This window comes from Rissa tridactyla, chromosome 9, assembly GCF_028500815.1.
Source record: "Rissa tridactyla isolate bRisTri1 chromosome 9, bRisTri1.patW.cur.20221130, whole genome shotgun sequence".
NCBI lineage: Eukaryota > Metazoa > Chordata > Aves > Charadriiformes > Laridae > Rissa > Rissa tridactyla.
Genome location: NC_071474.1, coordinates 46770488 through 46789874, shown reverse-complemented (window position 1 = coordinate 46789874; position 19387 = coordinate 46770488). Strand labels below are relative to the sequence as shown.

General features: G+C 55.9%; 1 protein-coding gene across 1 annotated transcript in view; it reads left to right on the top strand.

The window, feature by feature from the left end:
• The window catches only part of SLC16A2 (solute carrier family 16 member 2), a 40688-nt gene that overhangs the window by 1116 nt on the left and 20185 nt on the right, over positions 1 to 19387 (top strand). The window lies entirely within an intron of this gene.

Here is a 19387-nt window from a genome sequence, read left to right as displayed (position 1 = left end):
AGGGTGGTGGTCCCAGCAGGTCTGTGACAGACACCAGTGTCGGGAGGCCCGGCCTTGTCCCAGGTCTCGGTATTGTCCCCGAGAAGATCACATCCATCCCCACGATGGATGCCCATGGCCCACCTTGCTTTTATCTGGCGGTAGGGACAAACACTTGGCGTTGAGGGACCCTGCTTGTGGTGGAGTCCTGACTCTGGATGGGGTGCGGGCAGCAGTCAGAAACCGAAGTGGGAGTGTGCTGCGGAGAGAGGCAGTGGTGGTGGGACACGTGGGGACCTGAAAGTCTTATTTTGGTGACCAGTGTTGCCCGCGTTCCCTCCACTCAGCTGAGGCATGACTGGTGATCACGGTGATGAGAGCACCAGGATGAAATCCATTATGAGATACCCCACATCCACAGATCACAAATCAACTCCGCGATACTGTTACCGGAGAAACGATGCGATCATGTAATTATGGGCAGTAACGGAGTGCCGCAGAGAGCTGCGGACATGTGGCCGGTTGTAATTAGGGTGATTGATGGGCTGTATGAGTGTGCGTGTGATCCCCAGGAAGCTCATCGCGTAGCTCTCTTTCCTGCTCTCTGTGATCGTATCTAGAAAGCCTAAGGCAGAGGCTCTGAAGGTAGAAGCGGTAACAAAAGAAATTAAATACTGCAAGCTCTGGTGGTTTAAAGGCTCCATGCCCAAGACGGAGGTTGTAGGAGTCAGCATCTGCCTCTTATTCCTGCGATCTATTTATTTATGGCTATGACCGCACAGAGGCCTCGAAAAAGAAGGGCGTGTGGGTGTGCGAGGTAAATCCGGGCTCGGTAATTAAATTGCCTGGGTGACGAATATATGCATTTCGGTCCGGGCGCTTAATGAAGAGGCCGTTCGTTAATAACCCCTGTGTTGCGATGCATCGGCCGAGCGCTGCCTCTGCGCTGGGAGGCTGCGGTGCAGGGGCTGGGGCGGATGCCGGCGGCGGGGAGAGGTGTCGGTGATGGAGCCCGTCTGCGGCGGGGAGCGCGGTACCTTGGGGGCTGCAGCTGCGCTGGCTGGGGCCGGGGGCAGCGGGGTGCAGCGTGGGGGCCCCCCTCCAGCCCTTCCTCCCTCGCTCCCACCCCTCCCCGCTCAGGGTTGCATAATTTCCCCGCGGCGCTCGTTTGCGTGCAAACATAATCAGGAAAATATTGTAGCTCCTTTCCAAGCGCTAAGTGATAGGGCCTTCCTGAAAAGACCGGCGCTGTCTGTTTGTCCTCCGACCTTGGTCTGCTCCTGACGGCTGCAAGAACAGCCAGACCCCGGGGTCCCCCTCGTCTCCCGCCAACCGGGAGCAGGTCAGGGGAACAAGGACCCTCTCCGCGCTCCAACACCGGCGTTTGGCACGGCACGCGTCGCTTAGCCCTTTGGCTCTGCTCTTAAATCTCCCCGCTGTTCTCAGGAAGGTGGGTTTGTATCAAAGACGGGGTTTGGAGGCAAAATGGGGAGTGATGTTGTAAGCCGGTCAGGCATCCCTTTTAAAATAGGGTTATGTTTATGCTAAAGCGGGTACTAGTCTGCACTAAACAATAGCCGCCCCAGCACACGGCTATAATTATCAAGGTTTATTTCTTGTTTGCATTGGTCACGTTTTCTCGCGTTTGATCTTGAGAGACGCAGGATCCGCGGAGTTCAGGTTTGGGGTCAGGCTTTGAAAACAAATCCTCTTGCAACAATGCATCGAATGCATAGGCTCCTTTGTTTAAAAGAAATATACTGCGCCGCGTATGTCAACAAGCAGCGCCGGGCTGAGGCGGGCTGGCTGCTGGGACCACCGCGTGCCCCTTCGCGGCGGGACGCCAGAGCCAGGACTTTTGCAAGGCACACTCTGTGCTTTCGGGTTTGTTTTCTTTTTTTTGGGGGGGGGGGGGGCGGGAAGCAGAGGACCTGGAGGGGGGAGAACGCTGAGACTAGAACGAAAAAAAATAATATACATGGAAGCACTCAGCCAGGAAAAAAAATATCGGTCTCCTCTGCTGGAGAGGTGTTGAGTGATGCTTGAAAGCGTTTGCCGGGAGATGAATGGTGGCGTTTCCCTCCTGTTGTACAAGGCTTGTTCCGGTGATGAGGGATCCGCAGGGCACGGCTGCTCCGGTGCCGGCCCCGCCAGGCGCGGGCTGAGCTGAGCCGAGGGAGGGATGAGCCATCCTGGTGCGCTCATCTTCCCCAGCTCCAAAAGCCAATTTGAGTGGCAGAACGGTCCTGGTAAGCATTAACTGGGCATTGACCCCCTTAAATCTGCTTAAGTTTGCTCTGCCACTGCTTGGATGCTCTCCCAACCTTGGGAGAGGTGAGTGCGAGGTGAGCCCATCCCCGGCCAGGGCTCAGCTCTCAGCTGAGTAGGTCCCGCTCGTGCCCAAGCCACCCGAGGGTGCCGGCGGGGTGCTCTGGCTACCCAGGGAAGGCCAGGAGGGCGGCACTTCTCGGTGCGTCTTGTTCCTCCAAACGCATCCTTGGTGCCGTCCTCGGAGATCTGGCAAGCATCAGCAGGGCAGCCTGGAGAGGCGCATTGATTTTTTTTTTTTTTTTTTTTTTTTTTTAAAAATCTCTATTTATCTTTTTCTTCTTCCCTCCTCTGCTTTGTGTCAATATCCCAGGTATAGATTAACTCCCTTTGCTTAATATTTAATGTTTCGGTTGCTGGAAATGGGAGCTGGAAGCACTCAGAGAGGTGGCCTGAGAAGCCGGTCTGGTTTGGCCACGGCTCCTCTGAGTGCGTCCGTGTGTCCAGCAGCATCCTCCGGTCTGTGTGCAGGGACCTGGGGAGCAGCTTCCCCCTTTTTGTCCAGCTCCAGCCGGGGAGCGGAGGCTGATGGAGCGCCCCGTGCCCGGGGAAGCCGGGCTGGTGCATGGACCATCGTATCTCCATGTGCCCATGAGGCCAAGGCACAGCTGATGTCATCTTTATATCTGAATTCCCATCTGTTTCGGTGGGGAATTTCTTTGCGAGCACTGATTTTACATCCTTAGGACAAGTGAGCTTAGCTGGGAAAGGCTGTTTTTACTGCAGCATTGTACTGGAGGCTTAATAAGAAAGAGTGAGTTTGTTTCTTGGAGAAAATAAAGCGTTTCAGTGCTAATAGTCATAGTGAAAGGTGGGGAGGAGAAGCCGCGGACTCCTCTCTGGGCTGAAGAAGAGTCCCAGGACGGGTGAGCATGGCTGGAGCTGAGAAGGGAAACCCCAAGGAGAGCGTAAATTGCAAGAGGTAATCCTTGGAAATGGTCCCAACTAAAATTCAGCAATACTCCATGGCCTGGATGAGACCGAATAGGGACGGCTGCCATGAAACCACACTTCATTTAGCCTGCTGCAACGAAAGGCATCTCCCCCGGGTGTTGGGTCTGGGCTTTGGGAAGGGTGAGGGCACTCTTACTGACACTTAAATACAAATTACCAGCTGGTGGGATACAAGACCTGTGATGGGTGTCATCACCCAGTGCTGGTGCCCGGGAAGCTCCCATCTACTGAAGGCGATACTGTGGTTGTCACCTTCTTATTCAAATCTGCAGGATTTTGCGCTTTTATTAATTGTCAGGGAGCTGCCCCGGTCCCATTTCACAATTCGAGGGCCCTGTGGACCTTTGTGTTGCTGCGGTCTTCCCCACGTCCATCAGGGTTTCCAGCCCTCCTCCGCATATCCTAATCCTGCGGAGGGATGCGCTCTCATGAACAATATTTGCATAGCCTGGATGGGGATGTAAATCCAGCAAAAAGTGCTCCTAAAAAAGCCTTTTATCACCCAGCCCTGCTATCTGGGGAGTGCAAAGGGCACTGCGGAGCTTTTCCAGCTTCACTGGGGGTTTCCCATGGCAGGATGCCGATGTGCCAGTGCCGGGCTCTTCCCCGGCTCAGCTTCCCACCGTTTTGGGAGCTGGAGCTTGTGGTTGCAGCGGAACGGGGGCGAATTTCGGAGGAACTGGGTTTTCGTCACTTGAGCTGGGTGCAAGGTGCCGTGTGAGATAAAGCAGGCTGAAAAGCAAACAAAACACAATCATGTCATTAAACCTGGTTCTTGGGGCCGTCGGGAGCGATTAAGGTTATTAGGAGGCCAGAGCGCTGTTTCTAAGGGAGGCTCTTGTTTTTAAAGACTGCAGGGGCCCTCTCAGCCAGGACACTTGCCATTTTAGTGGTTTTTAATTTATTTTTAAGTGTCCTCCAGCAGCCAGCCAAGGAGATACCCCAGTCTCGGTTGTATTTTCCAGTGGCCATCGTCCCTGAGTGGTGGCAGCTCCTGTGACCTTGCTGCGGTGTATGAAGAAGCAGCGCATGGGGTTGTGCAATTGGTTTGTTGTTTTTTTTTCTTGGTCCTTTTCACTTACAACAAAACAAAACCCACCCCACCTTGCTGGGATTGGATTGTAGTTTAACCTTCGAAGGCGCCGGGTTTCAGCGATGGAGGGTGGGCTGGGAGGAGGAGGAGGGATTGGCAGACGAAGGGGTCGGATGCTGCGGGGTGTGGGGCCGGGCTGGATGCAGAGGCGCGGGGTGAGATGGGGCATGATGCGGTGCAATGCCACGGGGCTGGGGGGTCAGCAGCAACGGAGCGGTTTCATCTCCCCTTTGGGGGGGAAATCCACGAGTCACCCTTTAATCCCCTTAAAAACCCTCAGCAGCTGGAAGCCGACCATCAGCCGGGGTGGCCGACATCCAGCACCTTAAAATAGACCTGACCCATCAGGTTGGGTGAAAGCTCGTAGCCAGAAGGCGCCGCTGACCTCGCTGGCGGTGCCCGTTGGGCCGGCTGCGCATAGCTCGCACGGGCGTTGTCACCAGCATCCCGCCTCATGTCCCCGGGGCAGCTCCTCTGGCTCCCTCCCTCCTTATCCCGCTGTTACGGACGCGTCCGCTCGCGGGGCTCATCCCGCTTGGACCGTCAGGCAACCCCCGTCCCAGCGTGGACCAGGCGAGCGGTGGGAGAAGCTGTCTCCCCAAAAAGCCGGTGGCGTGATGGAGACCACCAGGCTGGGTGGATGTGGAGCTGGGGCTGCCGGCTCCCCCGTGGGGTTTGTAGGGCTGCTTGGGGAAGGAGGAATAACCCGAGTTTCCACCATCCCAAGGCTGGTTTTGTATCCTGCAGTGCGCGGGGGGGGAAATTCCCACTGGGGACAGGGGTGGCAGTAAACAAGCGCTGCTCCTGCCGTGCTAACGGGGAGCTAATCCCAGTGGGATGATGGCACCGGTAGCTGCTGCGCCAGGCGGGGATTTGGATCAGTCGGCACCATCTCGATATAGGGCCCGGGTGACCTTTTGCTTTTTGATCCCGGTGACTCCTTGGGACCTCTGCCAGAGCAGCGTGGCGAGCGTGCCAGCAGTGAGTGACAGTGCGGCTGGGTGAAGCCATGCGCGGGCTGTCAGGGACCTCGGTGGCGTTTGGGTGGGTGCCACCGTGCGCTTGCCCACCACCCCACTGCCCCCGTCCCAAAGCAGTCCCCCCTTGCTGGACACCACTGGGGCTTCACCCTGGCTCAGTAATTGGGGTTTTGCCCACTTTGGCTGGCGTCCGGGTGCTGTAGGGAATTTTCTGGCACCAAATACCTCGGTCTCTCCCACTCTCTTTTTTGGGGAATGGTGACCCCTCAGGCGTTCCCTGCAAGCCAGGCAGGGCATGGAGTGGGATGCCAGCTTTTCCCAACCAGGACAGTGGCTGCGCACCCACCTCTCGCAGCCCGCAGTTTCCCTGGGGAATCACTTTTCCCCAGCTTTCCGCAACCACGAGCCTGTGTGTCCATGGCGTGACCATACCTGCTCTGGCAATGGGGGGCATGAGGAGTGGGGACCCCCGTACGCCAATATAACACGCGTGCAAAAGTGCTGCTGCATCCATTATGGCAGGGATTTGTTGGGTTTTCCCTTCCTCTTCCTCAAAGGATTGATTATTCCCTATTGTAAGGGAAGGAGATGCTGCTTTTTGGCATTCATCCCTGCGGAAAAAGGCCCGGTGGAGGAGTGTGTGCCAGGCTGGGCATCGCCTGGGGCCCCTGCCCGGCTCTCGCGCCAGGGCGTTGCTGGTGCCCGCCGCGGGCACTGGGGAGCTCAGTTCACTCTGGGCTCTTTGCGTTCATCCACCCCGAGACAGTTGGGGCGGTTGCAAAACCCACATGACGTGTGCTGGGAAGTGCCGCAACACGCTCGCTCTCAGGCGCGAGCCATTCCATTCTCTCCCAGGCACCTCGTACAACAGGTCCTGCCAGCTGCCGGGGCAGGCGGGACGCGGGGCTGCCTGCACCATCTCCTGCCTGCACCATCTCCTGCCTGCACTAATCTCCTGCCTGTGGCACCCTGCCTGCACTAATCTCCTGCCTGCACCACTGCCTGCCCGCAGCACCTTGCCTGCCCCCATCACCCTGCCTGCACCCATCTCCTGCCCCCATCACCCTGCCTGCACCATCTCCTGCCCCTGGCATGGACCGTGGGCAGCAAAGCTCTTGTCGCTGCTTCATCCTCCATCAGTCACACCCAGGGGCACAGCTGTGGAGGGTGACACAGCCCTGGGTTCCATTAGCACATTTTCAGGCTTTCCACACCACACACACACATCCCCCCCCCCCCCCCCCCGCCCTCTTATTTGTAGATCCCTAAAATAATACCTGCTGCAAGAGCTCCTGGCCACCCCCGGCACATCCCTAGAGAGACGGAGCGGGGTGAAGCATGGGGGAAAGCCCTCGGGAACAGCTGCCAGGTCGCAGCCCTATGCCCGTGGTGGTTTGCTTTGCTGGGACTTGCCTTGGACGTGCCTCGCAGCCGTGCCATGTCCTGCCATGCCATGCCGTGCCGTGCCGTCCTCTGCGTGAGGAGCAGCTCAGGGCACCCCGAGCAGCCTCCTGGGCTCACGTGGGGCTGGCGAGAGGATGGCGGTGGCGTGCTGGCAGCTCGGCCCCATCACCCCTTTGCACCTTCGCTTTCACACCCCAGGGGAGCTCCAGCCTGGCAATATCCCGTACCTCCATCCCTGCGTCCCCAGAGGAGCATTGCACCGCATCGCTGTAATATAAGCTCCCGGCGCTGTGTCCCGGTGCAGGCACCTCCGCGCGAGATGGAGATGGTATTTTGGGGTTGGCACATCTGGTCTGCAAAACCCTACGGTGGAGGGTGTAAGCTCACTGGACCCTCTTTTTCCCCATCTTTGGGGATTTTTTGGCTCTGGGTTTGGATTTAGCAGCTCGGGGATGGTTTTTAGCTGATGCGGAGCAGCGAGCAGGGGAAGCCCCGTGTGCTGCCGGAGCGGCGCGGGCGCTCACTGCATGGGCTGACTTGTTGGGGTTCACCCCGGGCGAAGGCTGGGGCCCTCCTCGGGGAGGAGAAACAACCCTCCCGCAGCGCCTGCAGTGAAGGAACCATCACCCCATCCCTGGGGACCAGCTGGGATGGGGACCCCAGGGGCACGCAGCAACCCCCCCTCCCTGCGCCCAGCGGCATCCCCCAAAAGCCTTTTCTTGGCCATCTCACATCGGGCACCCAAACAAAGCTTTTGTTTCAGCCTCTTGGCCTTAATCTGTCCGCCCGCAGATCCTGTGCGTAAAAAGGAGATGAAATCCTCCCCTCTCGGGGGGCTGGTGCAGGAGCCGGGGGGGTTGGTGCTTGCCAAGGAGTCAGGCGTTGCGGCTGGGGGGAGCCGGCGTCGTAAAGCTGGAGCCCGCCGAGGTGGAAATCCAATCTCCTTAAGTGGGGGTTGTGCCTCCTGTGCACCCTCTGAATGGGGTCCGATGGAAAAAAAGTAATCATCTGTGATTAAAGATTGACGGTAATTACATAATGGGTATGCACCAGATGATGCCCAGACAAGCTCCCTCCTGGGATTCCCCAACTTTTGGAGTGTTTTAACTTTGCAATCATCCTAAAGTGCTTCCACTATGGGGGGTGCGTGTGTAATTATTGATATTAGGGCAGCACCCAGCACGGTTGTACAGGGCTCAAGCAGCAGCACCGTGGCCACTGGAGATGGGCTTTGTGGGTGACCTTGCCTCCTCCGATAGCCCGGGCGGTGCTGGGGTCAGGCACGGTCAGGCACCGGCAATGGATCTCCCCGTTCCATACCCAGCATTGCAGTGGCAGAAACAAATCAAAAAAAAAGAGAGAAAAGCTGCTTTTTGGGTCTATCAGTGAAGCGAGCAGGGCAGCCGGGGACGTGTGCTGTCTCCGTGGCCAACCAGTGGTGAAGAGGCAACGTCAAGACCTTCTTGACAGTGGGCCAGCTGTTAATCCATGTATTTTAGCAAAACCCCATTTATTTCTTAAGGTCTGTGCAAGCAATGGAAGCGGGGAGCACTGGGGGTGGGGGGAGCTTGTCTGGGATTAAATTTGCCTGAAAGCCAAGCACGCCAAGCTCGCGAGCCTGGGGAGAGCTTAATTAAAGTCAAAGGAGAAGCGTTTCCAAGAAAATCATACGGGGTATTTAAACGGGATATTTTTGTTCTGGGCCCAGAATGTCTCCTTTCCCTCTTCGGTGTCAGCTTTAATAAAACAAAATGAGATCTCCAAGAAAAACAAATTGGAGCTCTTAAAAGGCACTGCGGAGATAAAAATCAGTAACACTGTTGCTGGTAACACCTTGGGTTATTAAAACGGAAAGAATGCTAACGATGCGATTTGCATCGGCCTTTCTTGTGGCTGCGCCCCGGCAGGAGCCCGCTCGCCTCTGGGCTGGGGCGGGGGGCACAGGCGGCTGCGCTGGCCGGGCGGCTTGGGGTGTTATTTGGGAAACGGTCACGCGTGGGGGATTTTGGAGGGCTTTGTTGTGCTTTCCCGAGGCTGGCGGAATACTGCTCTGCTGAAAGCCGGCGGGGTCAGCAGCGGCGCTGAGGTCAAATATTAAAATACTTGAAAAAATGGCAAGAACCAGGATTCAGGGGACGCCGAACTTAAAAAAACAAATTAAATTAGGGCTGATCTTGGTGGAAAGGATGCCACAGCGCACCAGAGCTCTTTCAGAGGTGATGAATGCGTGGATGAAAATACCAAGCTGGACTTATTATGGCCTGAGAGCTGCTGGGTAGGGCTTTGCCTGGCTCGCTGAGACGCCAGGCTGGTGACGTGGGTTTGCACTTTGGTCCCTCGACCATCCGCTTCTGCCTTCCCGCAGGAAGAGTGGATTAAAAGCCGCCTCTTTTTTCCCATGTGCTTCCATCCTGGCCAGAGCTGACCCTCTCCTGGTGGGAAGCTGGCGGAGGCCACCTGGGTGCCCCCCGAGGTCTGCGGGGATGGCAGCGGGGTGGCGTGTTGGGGGTGATGCTGCCGACCCAGGTTCAGGGCGAGGAAGCCCAGCGCTGCCGTGGGGTCCTGTCTGTCTGTCTGTCTGCCAGGCATGAGGACGCTTTTGGACAGGGGGGCTTTAAAACGCCCGGCGTGATGCCGTCCACCCCATAGACCCAGCGGGACAGGGGTGCAGAGGCCAGCTCCTGCCTTGCTGCCATGCCCAGCTCCATCAGATAAGGCAATTATAGCTTTATCTCTTAATTGCAGGGTATAATAATAGCTGAGAGTTATTGAGATAGGACGTTGCCAAGGGGTGAATATTGGCATTGTCGGGTTTTTGTTATGTGGGTTTTTTTTCCTTTATCAAAATAAACTCCGTGGGGCCTCGGCGCTGCTGGAGGTGTGAGGTCTTCGCGGGGCTCCTCCTGCCCATACCCCGCCGTGTCCCCCTGCCCACGGGGAAATTCAGCATCAAATAGAGCCGTGGCAACCGCCCCCGTGCCAGGGAAGCTCGCCCGCAGTCGGTGAGAAACAGCCTGGGAGAGGACAGGGTGAGGACCGACGGAGATGTTGTCAACCTCTTGCTGGACGGTGTTTCCCTTGCACCTTGGGAATGCGGTTTCCATCCCTTTGCAGGTTTTTCCCGTCCTGCTTGGCAGGTTGCGGGATGCATGCTCGCATGTGGGCATCGGGCTGATGCTGGGTAGCATGATGTCCTCGGGAGGGGGAGATGGGTGTGCATCCTAAAGCCCTTGCACGAGGATTTTCCATGTGAAATGCTCGACCGGTGCCCCTGCGCCGAGGTGGCCAAAGGAAAATTTCGTATTTGAAATTTTTTGGAATTTCAATTGGATTTTTGAAATTGAAATTGAAAGAACAAGCTCTTGTGTGTGGGAGAGGTGAGTAGGGCATCGAACCTGATTGCCGGAATTCTGCTCGTCTCCGACACGCCAGTTCCTGGTTTTCCACTGTCCCCATGGAACGCTGTGGCTGTCGAGGTGGCTGTGCACTCCCAGCGTCGGGATTTGGGGCATTTTCCTGCCCAAACTGGCCTGGCCGGGGAGTTTTCTGCCTTGAAAATGGGGATTTTCAAGACCCATATTGGTGCAGGGTGGGTTTCTCACCGAGAACTGAAGTTTTGCCTCGTTTTGTCCTGACATCTGCAGGGTGGGGAGATAAAAACTCAGGACGTGTGGGGACAAGGGATGGTGGCCCTTGGGATCTGCGTTTTGGGAGAGGGCCTTTATTAAGGGAGATTCATATAAAATCAAATGTGTTGCCCACAGCTAAGAAATCAGGGCAGATTTATTTATTTTTTTTAAAGTTGTTAAACTCTGCCCTGCTTCAGTTCATCAACCAAAGCGTGAACCAAACAGCCCCGAAGTGGAGGTACTTCAGGTCCTGATGTGACCTCTGCCTGGCTGTTAACCCTCGCTGGCCCATCCTAAAATAACCCAAAGATAAGATTAGCCCCAATCTGGATTTCGGAGCTTGTTTCCTTCCCTTGGGACAACATCCCCCTGGCCCCAGGTTTCCCAACCACCCCGTCTTCAGCCTTCCCCCACCAGGGTTTGTGCCCCGCTGGCCTCAGAAAACAAAACACGTCATAGAAAAAAAGCAGAAAGCAGTTTTTAACAGCAGGGTGGCGGGGAGTTTTGCTGCTCAATGAGGGCGGTTGCTTAGATTTTTATTGTGGGATGAAGAGGGAAGGAGGAGAAAAAAACCCACAAAAACCCAACCAAAAAGCTGTTGGGAAGATGATGCCAGGCTGAGAAGCGGGAAAAGCATCGTCTTTGGGGGTTTTAATGTTTCCTCTGCGTCTGAAGCAGGAATTAGCTATTGCAAAATGTCAAGCATTGCCGGGTGATGTTGGCCCCCTGGCCACACGCTGGCACTTTTTGCAGCAGATAGCCCTTTCTTGTATCAGCCGGCTGCGCCGGGCAAAGCTCAGGCTTCGTCTGAGCATTTGAATTTGGGAAGATGATGAAAAGCTGAAAGAGCAGGATGCCGGGGCCGATGTGCAAGCGGCAGGTTGTTGGCTGGTTTCCCCATTAGTCAGGGCTGGTGACGAGTCAATCTCCTTTTCCATTTTCTTATGAATGAATCAGTTTTGGCTCAGCCCGATGGTCAGACTGGTTAAGCGAGAAGCAGCTGATATTAGTCTCATTAGCAATGGAGACAGAAGCCAGCCCCTCCCCAGCTCTGCAAGCGCCGCGTGATCCTTAGCTGACCTGCAGCCGCCGTCTCGGTGCCTGGTGGGACTGGCAGCAGCACGGGACCCCCCCGAGCCCCGGCTGGGGGAGAAATTGTCTCCTCCATCACCCCGTTCCCTTACACCTCCATGCGCCTCCCAGCTCCTCGACACACTGAAGCTTCATGGCCAGGTTAAACCAAGTAGTGGATGCAAACGAGGATCTGCATCCTGCGCCTTCTGCTGTCCCTGTGCATCTGTCCTTGGTCACCGACGCAGCACAGATTTCTAGGGGGGGAGATTTCGGCTTCAGGTTGCCTGCGGTTTCTGCTCAGCTGTGTGGGGAGCACAGCTCGGCTGCGTTTGCTGCTCCAGTCCCAAGGTGGCCCCAGTCCAGAGTTGCCCCTTGGCCACAAGAAAGGGCTTGACAAAGAGTCGTGGTCAACGGCTCGATGTCCAAGTGGTGACCAGCGATGGGTGGTGTTGCTCATGGGCCGGTACTGGGACCAGTGCTGTTTAACGTTTTGTCGGTGACAGGGACAGTGGCATTGAGTCCCTGAGTGCATTCTCAGCCAGTTTGCCAATGACACCAAGCTGTGTGATGCGGTTGACACGCCTGAGGGATGGGATGCCATCCAGAGGGACCTGGACAGGCTGGAGAGGTGGGCCTGTGCCAACCTCATGAAGTTCAGCAAGGCCAAGTGCAAGGTCCTGCACATGGGTTAGGGTAATCCCTGGCACAAATACAGGCTGGGCGGAGAATGGATGGAGAGCAGCCCTGAGGAGAAGGACTCGGGGGTGCTGGCGGACGAGAAGTTTAACACGGCCCGGCAATGTGCGCTGTCAGCCCAGAAAGCCAACCGCATCCTGGGCTGCATCCCCAGCAGGGTGGGCAGCAGGGCAAGGGGGGGATTCTGCCCCTCTGCTCCGCTCGGGGGAGGCCCCGGAGCTGCTGGGAGGGCTGGAGCCCCTCTGCTGTGGGGACAGACTGAGAGAGCTGGGGGGGTTCAGCCTGGAGAAGGGAAGGCTCTGGGGAGACCTTCCAGCCCCTTCCAGTCCCTAAAGGGGCTCCAGGAAAGCTGGGGAGGGACTCTGGAGCAGGGAGGGGAGCCATGGGACGAGGGAGAATGGATTAAAATTTAAAGAAGGGAGATTGAGATGAGATCTGGGGAAGAAACTCTTGGCTGTAAGGGTGGTGAGCCCCTGGCCCAGGTTGCCCAGAGAAGCTGTGGCTGCCCCATCCCTGGAGGGGTTCAAGGCCGGGGACTGTGGCATGTGTTACCCAAAGCAATCCCACAGCTGACACTTGTGGAAACAGGGCAATTTGGATCTCTGCCCCTACCCTAAAATGCAGTATTTCCATGGGGAGGAAGAGGAGGCTCCCTGGCCATGGAGGTAGGACTTACAGCTTTTAAACCTCAATCGCAGGAGGACCAAAACTTACCCAGTAACTGATAGAAACCTTCATTAACCTGCCCTGTTATTTATTCCGATTTCAAAGCCCTTGATGCAGCAAAAAAGTGAAGGCATTTCTCTGGGGGAGCACATTAATGTTTCACTGGTCTTCGAAGCACTTTGCTGCCGAGGCACTTTGCGCGGTCCGGGCTGTCCCCAGCTCCCCTCGGCCTCGTTAAACATTGCGTGGCCCCGGGGAAGCCACGGCGCGGCTCTGCCCGCAGCCGTCGTGTGGGCTAACGCCCGCGGGGGGTTGCCTTTTTAATATATATGTATATGTGTGTGTATACACCTAGATGCACACAGGCATATATATATGCACGTATATGAATGTGTGTGTATATGTATTATGGATGCCCATTCAAGGTGCATCGGGAGGAGCTGGCGGGCTCGGGGCTGCGTTCCTGAGATGCTAATGGGAAATGCGGGGTTGGGTACCATCCCGCCCAGGAAACCCCGACTCCTGGGCTGTGGCTTTTCTCCACCCGCCCCGAGCATCAAAGGGCAGGGCTGGCCCGTCCCCGCACCGCGGGGCGGCTGCCAAAGCCACCCAGCGTCTGAAAAACTTTCAAATGAGAGCAGGTCAGCCAAAAGTAACAGCCCATTGGCAAAGGGGTATAACCTGTTCCTTGTCAGGGAAGAAAAAAAATAATTGAATAAAATAAAGTATTGCTCTTCTTCAGTTTCCTTTAGCTATCGGATTTGCTTAATTACAGCATGGTCTATTTTTCTGAGATATCCAGGTGTTCTCAAATGTGTGCTTTAATGTAAGGAAACTCCAAGAGATTAAAAGCACATGGATATTTTACCCCTCTTTTGGCCTCCGGGTGTTTGGTGTAATGATGATACGCAAGTCTCGCATCGTTTGGGGATTTTTTTCCCCATCAGTAGGCTTCAGGAGCACTATCCAAAGGCATTAGTGTCTCCGTACTGGAGACCCAGGGGAAGCTCTCTGGCACTGGAGGAGGAAGTAATTTCCCGATGGCCATCAGGAGAAGAGCCCAGATCTTCCGCCACGGGGCGGTTTTACCGCACGGACGCAGCTGGGGCAGCCCAGGATGCTTCCCTGGCTGGCTGCCCGCTTGAGGGCTCTGCTCAACCTGCTTACAGACAGCTTTTCTTCATTTATTTTGATTTTTAAAGATAGTCACTCAACGGAGGAGACTCCCCGCTGGATCCCCCATTGCGGTCAGTCATCACCTCGTACTCTCGCGCCGTGGGAGGGTTTGGGCTGGGGCTGAGCACCGGGACCAGCCCGGGGATCCGTCGTGGGAGAGCCCCGATGGAAGAGGCCATTGCAGGGAGGTGTTATCTCCTTTGTGAATGGAGCTCGGGGGCAAAACAACTTAAAAGCCGACTGGCGCAGCCTGGAGAGGGGCCTCCCTTCAGAAAGCACCCGCAGCTGCCGCCGAGATATTTTCTTTCATATTTCTAGCCCCGTATGTAGTCTGGTATTGGGCGGACTTTGTCTTCGGGGAAACTGGGGCCTTGTTGGGTGTAAGCAAATAAGTAACATAACTGAAATACTTCGATAATATTCGGGAGGGCGGCTCTGCTTGGGTGCCGTGGGGGAAGCATCGCTGCCGCCAGCGCTCTCCATTTCGGGGTGCTTGCCCCAGGGGGGCTCAGGCTGAGGTTGTCGCAGCATTTTTTTCCCCCGAAGCTTGGGTGGGGTCCGTGGGGTGGTTATGGGATCGGGGGTGCTTGGCAGGGGGGGGCGCTGCAATGGGGCAGAGCTGGCGGTGCATGTGGCTGCCGCTGGGAGGAACACGGGGGATGCCTTCTTCCAACCTCACTCATCCTCAGGGTGCCCCAGTCTTGTCCGAGGGGTATGGAAAGGTGTCTCCACTGAGCACCACACACCAGGGACGGGTTGGGTCAACTGGGAGGCATGGAGGAGAGGAGGGGGAACGATGTGCAGTGCTGAACCTGTGCTGGCGTTGTTCCTGCTAGAGGAGGGAAGGTGCATCACTGCCTTCAGCTCCCTAAAGACTCGCAAAAAAGTTAATAAGCTGTTCTCTCTGTCCAGTGAGGGGCAGGTTGCAAAGTGATGCGGTGAAATTTTGCAGCAAGGAAGGTGTTGGTTGGGAGAAATACTTGGAGTGCAAGAAGACCAGCCTTTGTGTAGAGGAAGGCTGGAGACGCCCATCACCGGAGGGTTTGGAGAAAAGGCTGGGCAGAAGTCTGCAGGTCTGGGAGGAGACCATAGATGTCCTGCAACACCATCTATTTGTCTGAAAAATGGTGGTTTCGGTGTCTGCGCCGGGTGGAGGAGCTGTGGCCAGGGCTTCTGGGTTTGGTCTCAGGCGGGCTGTGACTCTCCCCTTAATGGTCAGGGCTGGCAAAGGGCTGGAAGTATTTTTCTTTCTGAGTATCCCTTAATTAACTGAAAGGGGAGGCTGTCAAGTAGCCGACCAGGAGGGGAAAAAGAACTTCGTGAGCCTGTGACCAGCCCAGCATTTCGCCTCCATTTATTCTCCCCAGCCTCTTTGTTTTCCCTTTGAAAAAAGGGTGTTTTTCTCTTTCCCTCCATTTAACTACTATTTATTTGCTGGTAAGTGGAAGGAATTCAGCTGGGATCAGCCCGGCTCCTGCCAGCAACTGCAGTTGAAAAGTTTCCGTGGGGGAGATGTAAGAGCAGAGCAGGGGGGTTGTTTTCCACCCACCGCCGGTCCCTGCGTCACGGCCAGCCGGGTTGGGTGGGTTTAATTCTCCTTTTTTTTACCGGGATGTTGACAAGTGCCTGTGGGAGTTACAGTGGGAGGGGCACGGACCCAGGCTGGAGGGTTTTTTCTCGCCGTTAATGGGAAACAGAAGATGGCTCGGGAGAAATTTGGCAAAGAAGGAAACTTTTCTGTCTCTTCCAGCTTGGAAAAAAAGCATCCCTTCTCACTCCAGCCTCCCCGCAGAAGGCGGAGGGTTCCCAAATGCAGCCCAGGCAGCATTTGCTGGCAGGAGAGGAGAGGAGACAGAAAGTGCCCGGTGATTTCGCAAGGGGTGGAGCAGTCTTGGGCCACCAGCCGTGTTTTGGGAAGGGTACCCAACCTGCCTCCCGCTGGGGGCCGGGAGCTGTCCTGTCTTCTCCCTGAGGGGTTGGGATGCCCCAGGTGCTTTCATCCCGGAGTAATGTTGGGGTTTTGGGGGTCCCACAACCATGTCTCAGGTATAATATGGCCATGTAGATGGAGATGTGATGCCAGTGGTGGGTTTGTGCTGGGCATAGGCACCTGTAGGGATGCACACGGATGCTGCGTCTGACCGGGAGATGGACCACTGACCTTGGCGTTGAGGGCCCTGTTGGCTCCTGTTTGCAAACGTGGTGTTGTCTTGGATGGATGAACATGTCTTGCGGAGAGGTCTCTTGGTGCTGGTGGTCTCCAAAGGGAGATAAAGCGGTGGGGGTGAATTCCTGAAGCTTCACCACCCCGGTTCCCCAGCTGTGCTGTCCTCCCAGTTGTCTGTGTGCTGCAGGAACTGGTTACCAGTATGAGTCTGCCAGTTACAAGAAGCGGCCATGGTGGGGATTCAGAGGAGATAACATGTTTTTGGGCTGAGGGAAGAGGAAGAGTGTCACCACCTTCCACAGGAGGGTGGTCGTGGCAGGACGTGAGTGCTGAGCTGGTCCCAAGCGAGCGCTTTGCATGCTTGTACAAGTGACTGGAGGAGGTTAATCATAGTCAAAGCCCAGTGAAGTTTGCTCAGGTCATGGCTTTTCCAAAGGCTTAAAATTTCGGACGTGCAGCAGCCGGCGTCTGGGGCCACAGCTGACCCACACCGTCCTGACGGAGTTAATCATTGCCGTCTGCTCTGGGACCTGCTGGGCTCCAGCAATGGGAACCATTTCCCCAAAACCACAGGGTTAGAGGCCAGCACATGGGGCCTGGAGGAAACCCCAACCTGTCAGGGTGCGTTGGGCTGGGGAGAGCCAGGTCCCCCAACCCTGATCCTGACCCAAACCCCTAATCCTGACCCTGAGCCTAACCCAAACCCTAACCTTGACCCAGACCCAGGGCCTGACCCAAACCCTAATCTTGACCCTGACCTTGACCCAAACCCTAACGCTGACCATAGCCCTGACTCTAACATTGACCCTAACCCTAACCGTGACCCTAATCCTGACCCAGACCCTAACCCAAACCCGAATCCTGACCCTTACCCAAACCCAAACCCTGACCCTTTACTCTCCCTTTCATCAAGGTTGATACTGTGTTCGTTGCCCTGTTGGAAGCAATGTGGTCACCCAGAGCAGGGCAACCTGGAGCAGCTGCTGGCAGCCGCTCAGGAGCGCCCCGCTCTCCCTACTTGCCCCAATGGGCCCCATGCTGCCATCTGCGCTTGGGGCTGGGTGGGGTGGGAAGGACCCGGTCCACTTTGGTCACCCAGTCCCAGCTGGGAGGTCCCAGGGGGCTGCTGGTCCAGCCCCGAGCTGCTATGCTGGATGTGGCCGCTGCATGCCGGGAGCTTGTAAATCCCAAATCATTCCAAATTAAGCCCAGGAATCATGAAACTTGGGGTCTGGCCCCCATCTGCTTGCCTCACTGGGGGTAGGTTCTCCAAAATGGGGCTGGGGGCTACTGGTGGTTTCCCCAGCGTGTTTCGCCCCCTCTTGCCACTGCAGAGCTGCCAAATGAACACAGGGGCTCCTAACCTTTGGGTGAGTCTGCTGCATCACAGCGGGGAGCTGCATCACAGCTGGGGAGAAAAATTGTATGTTAAAAAAAAAAAAAAAAGGAAAGATGGAAAAAATCAGGAGGAAGGTCTCCAGGGTTTGGCACTGGGTGTTTGGGTGAGCACTGGGAGCTGTGGGAGAAGCCAGACCCTGGGCCAGTGCTGGCAGTGCCGTGCTCGCTGATGGTGTTCCTGATGCTGGAAGAGGGTTTTTTTTATATATATATATATATATAAAAAAATACTTTCTTCTCCCTGTGGGTGTGTTTTGAAAAGGGGCTTGGGAACAATGAGGATTAACAAGCAGATAGAGAATTAAATGCAGGGTTTGAGTCTTCAAATGTGTGCACATTTCAGAGCGCATGTTTGTGCCAAGATAAACTCCATCAGGAATAAACATCGTTTTACATGAAAGACTAATTACAGATTGGCGCTCCGCGGGTGGGAGGAGGGAATTTTCACCAATTAAAATGGAACTTTTCTGTTTTTCATAAAATTGCTGCATTAAAATGCAGCCAGGGGGCTGGTGAGGTGTTTGACAGCACAGTTGAAGGAGGGGATGCTCGTCCCAGGACATGTTTTTTTTCTCCCAGTACTAAAGAGGCTCTGCCAGTTCATTCGGGCAGGAGCTGTGGGAGGGCACTGGTTTTGCCCTCCGGGCGTAGAGCCCTGGGCTCTCACCCAGGGAATCACAGAATCGTAGAATGGTTCAGGTTGGAAGGGACCTTAAAGATCATCGTGTTCCACCCCCCTGCCCTGGGCAGGGACACCTCCCACCAGCCCAGGTTGCTCCAAGCCCCGTCCAACCTGGCCTTGAACCCCTCCAGGGATGGGGCAGCCACAGCTTCTCTGGGCAACCTGGGCCAGGGGCTCACCCCCCTCACAGCAAAGAATTTCTTCCCAATATCTAATCCAAATCTCCCCTCTTCCAGTTTAAAACTGTTCCCCCTCATCCCATGGCTCCCCTCCCTGATCCAGAGTCCCTCCCCAGCTTTCCTGGAGCCCCTTTAGGGACTGGCAGGGGCTGGAAGGTCTCCCCGGAGCCTTCTCTTCTCCAGGCTGAACCCCCCCAGCTCTCTCAGTCTGTCCCCACAGCAGAGGGGCTCCAGCCCTCCCAGCAGCTCCGGGGCCTCCTCTGGCCTCACTTCATCAGGTCCATGTCCTTCTGCTCTTGGTGGCCCCAGAGCTGGAGGCAGCACTGCAGGGGGCCCTCCCCAGAGCGGAGCAGAGGGGCAGAATCCCCTCCTTCGACCTGCTGGTCACTCTTCTTTTGATGGGAGATGGGACATGGGCAAATTTCGTTCATCTTGGAGTCACCCAACATCAGGAGAGATTGGAGTAACAAGATCCCCAGCCTCCTCGAGGGTGTAGGTCATGGAAAGATGTCTGGATGGGATATGGTGGATGGGAGCCCATGCTGAGATGAAGTTGTTGCGGCTGTAACTCCTATTTGTTGGGTAACTTTAGTGTGTGGTAGGTGAATCATCTCTTAAAAATTGTAGGCCAGAAGGCAACACGGAGAAGAAAAACCTTTCTGGCCTGCCGAGGGGAGTGCTGGGGAGAAAAATCCAGCCTGGGCACATGGAGGGGGGTTTCAGCTGCAGAGCACATGCTGCCTTGTTGCTTTTGGATGGATTTCACAAGAATTTGCATTTCTGGACCAGCTCTGGAGCCTCCGAGGCCGAGCAGGAGCCGGGCTGCGGACGGGGAGGACGTGATGCAGCTCAGACATGGGCTCGAACACCATTTTGCTCTAACCACGGTCGAATTTTATGGTTTTGGAATGAAACGATGCTAAATGTGGCTGGGGCTGAGTTTCTCTGAGACGTTCAGCGCACGAACCTCAGGCAAACACTC